The sequence below is a fragment of the Columba livia genome, chromosome Z (genome assembly GCF_036013475.1).
Source record: "Columba livia isolate bColLiv1 breed racing homer chromosome Z, bColLiv1.pat.W.v2, whole genome shotgun sequence".
NCBI lineage: Eukaryota > Metazoa > Chordata > Aves > Columbiformes > Columbidae > Columba > Columba livia.
In genome coordinates this window covers 69,659,930-69,666,143 of record NC_088642.1, presented here as the reverse complement: position 1 = coordinate 69,666,143, position 6,214 = coordinate 69,659,930, and the positions used below count along the sequence as shown (strand labels likewise).

Below are 6,214 nucleotides of genomic sequence, written 5' to 3'. Positions count from 1 at the left end.
TAGGCTCTATAAGATAATACCTGATGTCATACAGAAGTTACATTCAGAAGAAAAAGTAAAATTCTTAAGTGTAAGAGATTTTTTAAAATTATAAGCAAAAAACATAAATAAGAACATTTAACTCAGGATTTTTAATTCTATAGAAGCATGCAACAAAGTATTTCAAAAGTCAAGAGAAAGCCAGTGAAAAGAATTAGAAATCTAGTGCTTAACTATAAGCGTATTTATTCTTCTGAATACATAACTGAAAAAAAGAAGATGCCTGGATGTCTTGCCAAAATGCTTAAAAATAGTAAATTCATATTCAGAGCTATGTCTTGTTCTATGAACTTCAAACTGAATTTAATATTGCAAAACAAATTTTTATGTGAATTAGGAATATCTTCAGGAAAATAGACTTTTTGGTGAATGTGCTGTATATAATACTTTGGAAGCAAAACTAAAACTTGTTTACGTGTCACGTATAGCAGCAGCTGGAGGCAAACTGATATAATCTTGAAAACTTTTTTTTGTCATAGTTAGCAAAGTGAGTACTGACATGGCAATCATTAAAATGTTACATAATTTGTGAAAGTTATACCCATCAAAAAAGACTAAACAGGCAGTTCAATTGTTTTTGTAAGATTGTTTTGCAATTCAAAAGCCTGTCCTTGTTTTAGCAGATTCCTCTGTAGTACAACTATATAATAAATACTTTCCATTATACAAACAAATCAGCATCTTAAACCACCAATAAATTGTACATTACAGCTGTATTGTTAAATTTTGGGATAGATTTACCAAATGAGACACACTGTTACATTTTATTACTTGCAAGGAAATGGAAGTCTTGTCAAGAGGCATTGGCTTATACCTTTAGTATTTAATCATGCCAATTGTTTAAGATTTAGCTTGGCGCTTCCCACTTTTCCAAAAGTTAATTTCAAATTATTTTTGAAAAATATAGGAAGATTTTATTGAATTTTGATTGAAGTGGAAATTTACGGTTTAACTGCAACAAAATTTGCAATGAACTTCTCACTTAGACATCCAATTAAGTGATATTCCATGGCAGTTGAGGAGGATAAATCACTCTAGATATAGAAAATCTGAAATTATGTTTAGTGTAATTATATTGATTTAGTTTAAAAAATAGTAACTGTATGGCACAAGCTATATTTGTTGTCCTATAACAGGGGAGAATGTAGTGTATTCCCTAATCTGAGATGATTTTTCTATATTGGGTATTCTTTGAGTGTCTTAATTCTGAAGTGATGTTTTCTGTTCGTTGTGAGTGCCCTAAACTGTCAGGGATCGGCTCAAGGAGCGTGGACATGAGTCCACCGAGCAACTGTACAAGCAGAGCCCATTTTAGTTGACATAAGTAGGCCTTAGTTAGCTTGTCTATTAGGCCGTGGGAAAGGGGGGAATGGAAAAGTACTGACTAAGGCAGGGTCAGGATATCCTTGAAGAGATAAGAGTCAGAAGAATGTGGGATGCGCATAGCTAGCTAAACCCAAGTAGGTGGAGTAAGTAAATGTAACCTTTTAGTGCTTAGCCTATTAGATAGAGACAAGTATGCATAATTATGGTATTTGGTATAAATACACGCTATCTCGGGCAATAAAGTTGATCATGCTTTATCACTCACATTGAGTCGGCCTGCATGTTTTCCTCAGCCGCACACTCGCACTAAACCTTAAAATTTCACGGTTAACTTTGACTGCAAGATTGCTAAACTAGAAACAAACTGGAATATTTGTAAAATTGACCTGCTTTTTCCCTGTTTTCCAGTGAGACAGAAAGAATATAAGAGGGTTTCTTTAATGGATACAGCACCATAGAAATTATTGAAAATTACTTGAGAAAAATCACCTTTCTTTTTTCTGCTCTTTTCTTTTTCTACTTAAAAGTTTCTCTGGTGATATGTTGAACTTTACTGATAACATATGGAACAACATTTATTTACAAGGATTAGGTGGAGAAAGCTGCAAAGAAAAAAAAAATGATGCAAACCACAAGCTCACGTGCTGAGTTAATGCTGGGGGTGAAGGAATGACAAAAAGGACAGTAAGTAGAGCATTGTTTGTATGAATGTAAAACAAAATTCTTATGATTGTATATCAATTAATAGATCCTGTTGAAGTAGGAATGAATTTTGCACATTTATGCTCATTTATTCCCACTTTGCCTTTTTTAAGACATCAAAAAATGTTTTATTCTTATGTTTAAACAGCATCCTGGGAATTTATAGATGTTGCAGAATATGGAGGAAAACTATAGGCCTTCTGTGGCAATGCAAGCTACCAGATGAATATACCGGATTTCAAGGTAAGTACTCACAAGTATTTAGTTCTGCCATACAGCTGCTCAGGAGTGAAAGCAGCATAGGTCATCAACAGAGCTCTCCCCAGTAAGGTTGCCTCAAGATACAGAAGCATAAGAAAGAAATGAATTTGTAAGCATGTGTTTGCTGTCTAAGAATTCTACAAATCTATTGTTATGAGGTTGCCACTATTTTATTCCATATGAAATTCCTTTATGAATCACTGTTCTCTAAACTACATTGTACTGTTTTCTACATTGCATAGGTATTTTTCTGACTGAAAAACAAATTAACATATGACTACTTTGATTTATATCCATGGTTATTAAATGCCTAGTGAGCAAAGCAGAACTGCAAGTTAAAATAGTGTGATTTCTGCAGTGGTGGCTTATTTTCCATATGTAAAATGATCCCCTACTCCTTATCCCAAATCTAATAAAGCTACATAAACTCTAAATAAAATCCAGCTCTTTCACCTTTGTTTTTTGAATATAGCAAGTATATATAGCAATAACACAATATAGCAAGTGCACAGAACACCCAGATCCACAGGACTGCTTTCATAGTGCAAAGATTTAACAACAGATTTCTGAAAAGGTTATGAAACAATGACTATTAAGGCCTTTAAAAACAAACATGATCAACCATTTTTTCTCAGAATACTGTCACTGCACTGAGTAGAACTCTTTAGCAAGCAAAGATGCACAGAAATAAATCTTATTGTCAGTATCTAGGTGCAAAGACACACTGTGAAGATAGCAGAGTTTTGTGGGAGCCATTTCAAATGCATTTTACACACCAGAAATGCATGCACATAGAGGAGGAGGAAAAGGGAAATTACTTGTTTAACTGAAATAATGTTAAGGGTGTGCCAATAAACTAAAATTCAGTTGCTTAGATGCCTCAGGAATAATCAGTCCAGGACTTCAAAAAATAGAAGTACATTTTTGTGGAATGTCAGTATTTCCAGGAGAATGCAGAGCAGTATTACTGAAGAAGTCATTTATGCTGTCAGCATCCATAGCCAAGATGACAGTGGAAGAAAAGTAAAAACAGAATGAGAACATAATTTCTGCAAAACAAAAAAATGCAAGAGGAATCTTCAGATATTGTCCAAAATGGCCATTTAATATCTTTGTGCATCAAGATTAGGAGCCAGCTGCTCAAAGAATTGTTGGGAATGAGATTAAATACTTCACTGGAGTATTATCACAGAAAAAATATCATCAAGAAAGATGTACTCGGTAAAAGGGGTTGTTGTAAGCAGAAGATGATGTGAACTAACTTAGCATCCCCAAGGGATCTTTAATTGCAGCTCAGTTTCCCCTTGCTCAAGTCAGGAAAAAAGCTCTACTTTGTTGTCTGGTAGCTGTCATTGGGAGGCTGCACTGTGCTCCAGGTTTTCATGTGCCAGGCTGCAAAGGTAAATTATGAACCATGTAACAGTTCTTTAATTGCCTTTTGCTCCATTAATATAATCTCTTTTAAAAATTTAGTACACAAGTCCTCCAAAGTTTCGCATTGCATGGAAACTCACTGAGAATACATAAATTTTGTAGCAACAATCTTCTGTGCGTATTTAATCTACATTGTGTCCTGTGATATTTTCAGGCTATATTTTAGTTGTGTGGAGCTATTTACATTCATATTTTGAAGGGGTGAAGAAGTCTTAGGGAAAAAGCAATATGTGAGTGTTTCTTTTAAAATTCATGTGTCACACTAAATACTTAAAATTATAGTATGCTGCCAAACTAATGTAACTATTTATTTTTGTGATTCAATTCCTTCACTTTCTGGGTTTTCTTGAGGTATACAGCTTAATAAAAAAATAGCATTTTAGAGGATCTAAACCTTTACTTGTCATTGACAACGTTTTCTACGACTTTAATAATCCTCAGGAAGGATAAAACTCCTGATTTTGTGTTAGTTTTTTTTCTTTTTTTATGGCCAAGTTGCTCAGGCTGGTTTTATTGCTAATGCTGTACTCTGTATTCAAATCAGGAGTGTAAGTTTTCTACAATACAGCAGAGCTGCATAGTTGAAAAGTTCCATAAAGATGGACATGGCCATAACTAATAAATTGTCAGAGAAGATGGATAAACCAGCATTTATGTGGCCTTGTTTTCAAGCAAAATAGAAAATCTTAAGGAAAACAAGCAAAAGGAAAAAAAGAAATGATGGTTAAGACTCTTATTTCTCAGTTTCATGGAATTTAGAGTCTGTTGCATATCTTCTGATTTAAACTGTCACACCAGAGAAGTTTATACGTGTTCAGTGTATTTCTTCCCCACCATTTCAGGTCAAAATAGGGGTTTGGGGAGCCTAGGAAGGAAACTTACATGTACCAGTAGCATAGAGAATAAATCTCACCCTGGCCATCAGTGAGGAAAGACTTTTGTTATATCCAACTAGCCAAACCTTCTGTCACTTTGCAGGGAGAAGTGCTGGAAAAACAACTTTTCTGTGGTCACATAACTGCCCTCCTAGCTCAGCCCTCCCAAGTGCTATGTTCGGATTTCCTCCTCACTTTGTCAGCGCCAGCTGCTAGTCTATGCATACCTTTATAACAGGGTCATGTCAAAGCAGAGAGAGAGCTCAGCAGACTTCTTTTATCTAAATCACTACAATTGGGCCCCATCTAAGTTGTAACCAAGAGCCAGATCCTGAATTATCATAAACTGATGCATCTCTACCTCCCCCGCGCCCCCCACAAAAGAGTCCCCAAGCAAAAACAATCCCTGCGGTCACTCTAATTTATCAGCGACAGATCTCTCCCATGATGCATTAATGACACAAAGAAATCTTGCAATTTGTTTGTTTGTTTGTTTTGTTTAATCAGTTTTTTTTTTTCTGTCTTTGGTAAACACAAGTGGGGTTCCTGGAACCAAGGAAACTTGAAGAACGAGTCTGCTGTGGCATTCAAGCTGGTAAGCGGCATCTCTTGCAAGAGAGGCTGATGAGGCTTGTGCATTTCCAGCAGCAACTGTGGGAGATTTAAATGGTTCTAGGGAGCGTAGGTGACAAGGGTAAGCAAACGGGCATGGCATTTTGCACAGCAGATCACGCAGGCAGGGCATCCAGGAAGGATGCTGCAGGCTACTCGTAGGTCCACAGCCCAAAGCAGTACTCTGGGTCTCTGTCATAATGGTGAGCACTCATCTTACAGTTAAAAATGATGTTTCTGCAGGAAAAGCCCCTGAGATTTCTCATGCTTCCATCCAGACAGAACCAGTAAGGACGGAGACTATGGTACAGGTGGTAGTTTTCAATGTGTGCCCAGACCTTATTCCCGGAAAAAGCTAGTGCCTGCAAAATGTGTGCACAGATTGGTGATTTGCTACATCAGGTGACTGAGTTGCAGGAAACAGGTAAAAGGCTTTGCAGTACTAGATGAGCTGATATGTAGAGAGATTATTTCAGAACTCTGCTCCTGTAGTGGACACCACTGAGAATGAAACACCCTGGACCCTGGTGACTCATAAAAGTGGGGCTCAACCTCAGTCTCCGCCCTCAAGCATCATGTCCAAAACCAGATATAAAGCTTTAACAGCTCTAGACACCAACGAGCAAGGTCTGCAAGGAGAATCTGTACCAGCAGCACTCAGTGGTTACCATAAAAAGAAACTCTCTGTTAAATTCTCTGTTAAAGGACACTGAAGCACCCATCTGCTGTCCTGACAGACAGTCATGAGAGGTATGCTGCCTTCTGGTAGCTAAGATCCAAGATATTGCTGAGAGAGTTCTACTACTTGTCAAGAGCATGGACTGCTATCCACTGCTGCTATTCCACGTAGGCACAAATGGCATTGAAAGCTGGAACCTGGACAGAATCAAGAAATACTATAAACCCAGGTGGAGGGGAGTGAAAAATATTGGTATCCAAGTTATCCTCTCATCCATTCTACCAGT

The 6,214-nt window shown here is 37.0% G+C and overlaps 1 long non-coding RNA gene across 1 annotated transcript; it reads left to right on the top strand.

Moving 5' to 3' along the window:
• The first annotated feature begins 1,458 nt into the window (after nucleotides 1-1,458).
• LOC135577456 (uncharacterized) lies at nucleotides 1,459-5,448 on the top strand. The gene is made up of 3 exons (XR_010469260.1): nucleotides 1,459-2,049; nucleotides 2,216-2,310; nucleotides 5,176-5,448. It is a non-coding gene; the product is annotated as an uncharacterized LOC135577456 (long non-coding RNA).
• The last annotated feature ends 766 nt before the right edge of the window (nucleotides 5,449-6,214 follow it).